At 32.2% G+C, this 7,380-nt stretch overlaps 1 long non-coding RNA gene across 1 annotated transcript in view; it reads left to right on the top strand.

Annotated features, from left to right (window-relative positions):
* Positions 1–6,699, top strand: part of LOC141553456 (uncharacterized) — an 11,313-nt gene extending 4,614 nt beyond the window's left edge. Inside the window, exon 3 of the long non-coding RNA XR_012485456.1 lies at positions 6,632–6,699. This is a non-coding gene — a long non-coding RNA (uncharacterized LOC141553456). The remainder of the gene's footprint in view (positions 1–6,631) is intronic.
* The last annotated feature ends 681 nt before the right edge of the window (positions 6,700–7,380 follow it).

Raw genomic sequence — 7,380 nt, 5'->3', positions numbered from 1 at the left:
GTTTTCAGTGTTCCTGATTTGTGCTCATTTTCTTTTCCATGGTGACCTTTACTTTATTATTTACTGAATTTAGAACCTAGCCAGTCCTTGTCTGGTTGTAGTCTTTTCTTTGGTATTTAATTATACTTTTTTTTTCTGACCACTCCATTCATTTTCCAAGGCTCTCTTTAAGGCCACTTGATAAATCATCTGAAGAATTCTATTCTATCATTCACATAGATTTCAACTAACACTAAGTACAAGAGTAGCTATCATGGGACACCACCAATAAGATGAAATTGATCCATAATGCATGCCTTTCTATATTCTCAAACTGGGATCCATGACTTTAAAAATACCCCTATTATTACATTTCATTTTAAATTGTTTCCTTTGTAATCCTATACTTTATATGAATTTTAAAACATTATTCTGAGAAGCCATCTATAGATTTCACCAGTCTACCACAGGGGGCCATACTGCAAAAAAAATTTAGAACTCCTGTTCTAGAGTAAAAGTGTACACAGTGTTTTTCTACTAGTGCTTCATTATAAAGAAGAGGCTTTTATGCATGCATATAGATTTAAATCATTGAGAGAGTAAACACAACTCTAACACATGTATGAATGTGCATACTGCTACCCATTTTTATTTAAACAGGAAATCATTTCCACATGTGAAACAAATAACTTAAAATGTGCAAATCCCTATAGTCAGTATATTATAGCATTATAAACAGGGGCATAAATGTAGTCATAAATGCCTAACACTTCTTAATACCTAAAATTTAAATTTAACCTATGACACTGATGGGAAAAATGTTGGGACAGAAGGAGAAATAGATCCATTGCCGTGTGTTTGTATGTGCGTGCATGCATGTATGTTTTGTGTTGTGAAAAAATAGCCCCAGATTTCTGAGCTCAATGACCATTCCAGGACCTTAAGATAAGTCCTAAGGACCAGGCCCAGAGAATTTCATTGTGCACAGGTGGAAAGTCAGTGTCAAGCAATCAAGTTTTAGACAATGAATATTGCAGGGGAGGGGAGGGAATCAATAGTCTGATTAAAAAGAGAAAGCCCAAGAGGCTCCTAAACCTAAAAAAAGTTGATTTGCTATTTTAGCACATGTCACTGAAAGCACAAACTACTCTAGTCTCCAGATTTACTGAGAGCATTACCGATCGTGCAGGTTTCAATGAAGAATAGTATTGGCATTAATAAGGAGAAATGCCTTTGTTAGTTTAACCTCCTGAAAAACATCTTATATATATGGTATGACCAGTGATTCTCAAGGGATAAATATTTTGGATTGTATCATGCTGATACATTACATATCTAGGTTGTTAATTTTTTGTTTTGTTTTGTTTTGTTTTTCTTTAATAATAATGACTTTTCACTCTATCTTTGTCCCCAAGGAGGATACAATTTCACTATTTCTGTCTGTATACCCTAGGGGTAACTTTGGTTAAAAAAAAAAAAACTTTAGGTTAAAAGATAGAAATTGAAAAGATAATCCTCCCAAAACAGGATCCAAATGGTAATTTAGAAAGTGCCAATATACAGATACCCTAGAAACTATCAAGGTGTGGGTCAAGACATGAAATAGTGTTTGTCCTATCAGATAAGCTCTTTTGATGTGAAGGAAAATAACAAAAGAGTTTTAGAAACAGCAAGGACAATACTGAATTCTTGCTTAGAAGGTAAGAAATGAAGGAAAAAAACAGTGAGTAAAGAGTTGAAACATGAACTCCTTAAGGGCAGATGATCAGATTGCAGATTCTCTATAACTAGAATGAACTTAGAGCAGGACATTGAATATAATAACATTAAATCATTTCAAATATTTCATTAATATTCTTATGAATAAATTTATAATTTATATAAATTAAATAATATGATAATTATTAATTAAATTGATAAATAATGATTAATTTCTACTCAACTCTGCAAATATCTCTATGAATAAAACTGTATGAACTACTTTATAGGCAATTGGGGAAAAGACAAAGTCACAAGACTGAAGCAGAAAATAGATTAAAAAGTCAAATTAAGAAAAATATAGTGTCAAAGAAGGAAGTATTCACTTGGAGAGTGGATAAAGCACTGGACCTAGAGTAAGGGGTTCAAATTTAGCCTCAGATATTAACTAGCTGTATCATCCTGAGCAAGTCACTTAATCTCGGTTTGCCTTAATTCACTGGCAAACTATTCCAGTATCTTTGCTAAGAAAATCCTATAGATGGTATGATTCATTGAGTCATGAACTGTTGAACACTACTGAGCAATAACAATTTTCAGAGAGCATTCAGATTCCAATCTTGCAGGTTGTCTCAAATAATAAATACTAATTTTCACAGCTAAAATACATAATCTTTAAAAGTATTATATCTACCATTCAATTTCACAAAACTACAAGTGGGAAAACAATATCAGATTATAAGAAAGTCAACTCTGACCCACTCACATGCAATTCAAAACATCACCTTCATAATGTCATTGGTTCTCTTTGAGAATAAAGGATTAAACAACAATCAGATATATTTTTCTCTTTTTAATATAATATATTGGCACAGTTCCAATTAAAAGGGATCTCAAGGATCAAATTTCATCGCTATTGTTCCTATAATGTGACATCCTACTGTTTTCAGATTAATATCAGATCACTAATAGATTCAAAAAGTTCTTGAGTTCCATTTCATATTTGCAAGATTTTACATTATACTAAGGAAGAACAAATAATACATCTCAACCTCTTTTATAAACTATACATACGTAAACATGTGCATGCTGGTACATATGGATAATATACCTGTTTTCCTTATTTCAAGTGCAGTATTTTAAGTATTTTTCACTGATATTACAATTTTGTTATTACTGTTTTTTAATGCTATTGCTATGGGAAAAGAGCCACAAATAATCAGAGCCTAGGAAACTCTAAGGTACATAATCTGAAACTCATAGAATACATGGTGATAAACATGGAGCCATTCTACGTCAGAGAGAATGGTGAAGAAAGGAATAAATTGTACAGTACTAGCCACTACCTAAATGAGACAAGCATTACTCTAGTATCCTAACAGATTTGCTCTCATCCAGAGATCTAACAGTCCTGAGTAAGAGGGGTTGCACTAAGAATTACATATTGATTTTAATTGGAATAGGCACTTCACCATTAATATGAGTTGTGATGCCACTAAGGCATTTGACAGAAGGGGATTAATTAATTAATTACAAATTAATTAATTGAGAGTGAATCAAATTCAGGTTCAAAAAGGGAATTCAGGACAGGGAAAAAAATAAACCCCAAACTGAATGAAAACCCAAAGAGCCTTCAACCATTAATTAAGACAGAAGAAAATTTTTAATACATATTAAAACAAAATACATGTTTGATTGAAAAAGCAAAGTAATTATAGCAAAGGTAATAAAATGAGATTTTAAAACTCTATCTAAGCTTAAAGAGAGGAGGATAGGGAATATTCTAAGATATTGATAGTATCTGTTAGGCCAAAAATAAAAATGTTGTTTAAATTGGGGTGCTTAGTAATACTCTTGCTAATTTACATTCTTGAAATTAATTTAAAAAGAAATTCACTGAGATGTTTGAAAAAGAACTAATGTGATAAACTAAAAGGGAATAGAAGGGAATCAACATTTTCATAGCACCTATTATGTGCTGGGCACTCTGCTAAGTACTTTTTGAAAATATTATTTCATTTTATTCTAACAACAATCTTGCAAGGTAGGTGCTGCTATTCTTCGCATTTTATATATGAGGAAATGAGGCAGATTAAGTGACTTGCCAGTGTCACATGGCTGGTAAGTATCTGAAGATAAATTTGAACTCAGGTCCTCAGACTTTGGCTGATCATTTTGTCCATTGTCCTACATGGTTATAGCAACCTAACTTTTATTTCTGTAGCAGAAAGGCAGCTGGCCTTTCAGTCAATAATAACTGAATGCAAGCCCCACCAATAATATATTGATTATAAGGTACTAGACAAATTACCTAACTTCTCAATGTCTCCAACAACTTTTCAAAAAGTGTTGGTCTGTATCAAAGTTTCCTTCATTCCAAGTTCTCTATACCAGAACTTCTTAAATTATTTCTATTTGTGACCTCTTTTCATCCAAGAAATTTTTACATGACTGTAGGCCAAGGTATTTCTAGCAGTGTTCCTGCATGTGCAATGCAAAATGCACATGTTTTATGTTCAACACCAAAACTGCAGTGAAGTTGTACTATGCAATATGGATAAATACTGCCAGAAACACCCTGGATTCATTATACATTTAATTTTAATTAATTTTTGGTTGTTATATGCTCAGAAACTTTTTATTGCTGCTAAATTTTTCATGACCCCCACATTCAGTTACAGGACCCCCACACTGGGTCATAACCCATAGTTTAAGAAGCTTTGTCTTAAACCAATGAAATCACAGGTCTGAATAAAACAGAACAAAAAAAAACTAATTTAGGATTGCATACTTGAAATCCCTTGTTTGAAAAATAAATGTATGGTTCGGTCTTCAATTTTAGTTGCAATGAGTTCAAGTTTTCACAATATAGACTTGTTTTTTTAAATATTTTTATTTTCAAAACATATGCATATATAGTTTTCAACATTCCCATTGCAAAACCAATGTTCCAATCTTTTCTCCCTCCCTCCCCATCATCCCCACCCCTATAACAGCAAATAATCCAATTTATATTAAACCTGTGCGATTCTATATATATTTCCACAATTATTTTGCTGCACAAGAAAAATCAGATCAAAAGGGGGGAAAATGAGAAAGAAAACAAAATTCAACGAAACAACAAAAAAGGTAAAAATATTATGTTGTGGTCCCCACTCAGTTCCCACAGTCCTCTCTCTGGGGGTAGATGGCTCTCTCCATCACAAGAACATTGAAACTGGTCTGACTCACCTGCTGTTGATAAAGAGCCACGTGCATCAGAATCAATCAATGTATAATCATGTTGAGCAGTATAGATTTAGGGCTAGACAACTTTCCATTGTGACATTAAATTTCTTCTCTATATTTCCATACATTTCCTTATATATTTTTTTTTCATTTTGAATGTATTATGCTATAGTTGATTGTCTTTCTGTGACAACCAACATACTTATCTGACTACACCAGCTAGAAAAACAATTCTTTACAGACCCATCTAATCTATGAATAAGAATGGTAGTTGATTCTCTACTAGGGAAGTATGGCATAGGAGTGGAGTCATAAGAGATTATAGGAACTGTCCATTTCAATTTCTTAACTTGACAGATGAGGAAACTAAGACAGAAAGATAAAGTTCACACAAGTAATAGCAGAACTGTTAGTAGAGTTCTGAAATGATTCAACCATTCTATAGAACAATTTGAAATTATGTCCAGAGGATTATAAAAGCATGCATACCTTTTGGCCTAGCAATAGCACTCCTAGATCTGTATATCAAAAGAGATTTTTTTAAAAAAGGGGAAAGGACCTATATGTAGAAAAAATATTTATAGCTGCTCTGTTCTGGGGGGGCAAAATATTGGAAACTGAAAGGATGCCCAGTGATTGGGGAATGATTAAATAAATTGTGGTATGTAACTGTGATAGAATACTATAATAATGAAGAGCAGGATATTCTCAGAAAAACTGGAAAGACTTCCATGAGTTCATGCAAAGTAAATGTATCATGTATAAAACAATAGCAATATTGTAATATGATCAGCTATGAATGATTTTTCTAGCAACACAATGATCCAAGATAACTCTGGAGGATTTATGAAAAAATGTTGTCCATATCCAGAGAAAGAACTGATTGTGTCTGAATAGATGGAAGTATTTTTAAACTTTATTTTTCTTGAGGTTTTTGGGGGGTTGGGAGAAGGATCTATATTATCTTTCATAAAATAACTTTTATGAAAATATGCATGATTTCACATGTGCCTTCTCAATGCGGGGAGGAGTAGGGAAGGAGAAAAAGAAAGAATCTGGAGCTCAATGTTTTCAAAACAAACATAAAAAACTGTTTTACGTGTAACTGGGAGAAGTTATATATAATATATGCAATATATATTTTTGTAACATATATATATATATATATATATATATATATATATATATTTGTGTGTGTGTGTTTAATGGAAATAATGTATGTCAAAAAAAGTGAGGATGACAACTTTGCACAACTCTTGCCTCACTTAAATCTAATTCATAAATCAAGACATTATCCTGTGATGTCACTGATCCTCTTTAAAAATGAAGGATGGAGGCAGCTAGGTGGTTCAGTGGACAGATCATCAACTCTGAAGTCAGGAGGACCTGAGTTCAAATCTGGTCTCAGACACTTAACACTTCCTGCCTGTGTGACCCTGTGTGACCGCAAGTTACTTAACTCCAATTGCCTCAGCAAAAAAAAAAAAAAAAAAAAAAAAAAAAAAAAAAAAAAAAAAAAAAAAGAAAAGAAAAGAAAAGAAAAGAAAAGAAAGATGAACAACTTTCACTAGTAGCTGTAGAATCATTATTATAACTCTCCTAGAAGAAATCCAGAAAAATTCAAAAATGAAGAGACAAACATGTTTCTAAATCATCTAAAACGGATATAGCATACAGTAGTTTTGCAACATGTTGAATTACTTCCTTTTATTTTTCTATTTTATAGGCTGAAAAAATGAGGCACAAATGTGACAGAAGAGTCAGAAATCAATGGAACTTTGCCAACAGATCAGAAAATCATATTGTGGGCTCAATTCCAGATAAGGACTTGAGGAAAATCTGGGCTTCTTGGTCTCTGGTTTGTCAAGTTTTGAATAGAGAAAAATAATTAATTCCTTTCTTAAGAAGATGGAAATGGGGAATCATTGCTTCTTTCATAAAAATGCCTATTGTGCCAAGGTATAGCTTTCATTAGACAAAATGTTCCTTAATTTGCAATTCTGTAATGTTATATGCTCTAGTTATCTGTGTTTTTTCTCCTTCAAGAATATATCCTCCATGAAAGCAGGAACCTAACACTATAATTCTGTCTCTGTATACAATATGCACCATGAATAAATAAAATGAAAACTGCAATTTTCTTAATTTCAACTGTTCCTGACCTGTATAGCCTTTTCCTCCTCACAAAATTAACATAAATTTTGCCAACTTTTTTATTTTAAAAAATGTATTAAAAATTAATAAACCCCTATGAAAGAAAATGCTGACTTTCTTTAAATAAAAGATTCATTTTAATTTCAATTTCGTGTCAAAACATTCAGAGGATAAGACTAAGCTTTAGGAATGGGCATTATGAAAAATCTGTGAAAACAAGTGACATCTTAATTCCTAAAGTTAATAAGAAATGTCATGATTTAAGTCACATGAATAAGGAAACCAAGTCCTGTACAGCAATTATTGATATTTTGTCTTGCA

This window comes from Sminthopsis crassicaudata, chromosome 2 (genome assembly GCF_048593235.1).
Source record: "Sminthopsis crassicaudata isolate SCR6 chromosome 2, ASM4859323v1, whole genome shotgun sequence".
NCBI classification, from domain to species: Eukaryota; Metazoa; Chordata; class Mammalia; order Dasyuromorphia; family Dasyuridae; genus Sminthopsis; species Sminthopsis crassicaudata.
The sequence above is the reverse complement of the archived record's forward strand: the minus strand, read 5'-3'. Positions and strand labels throughout refer to the sequence as shown.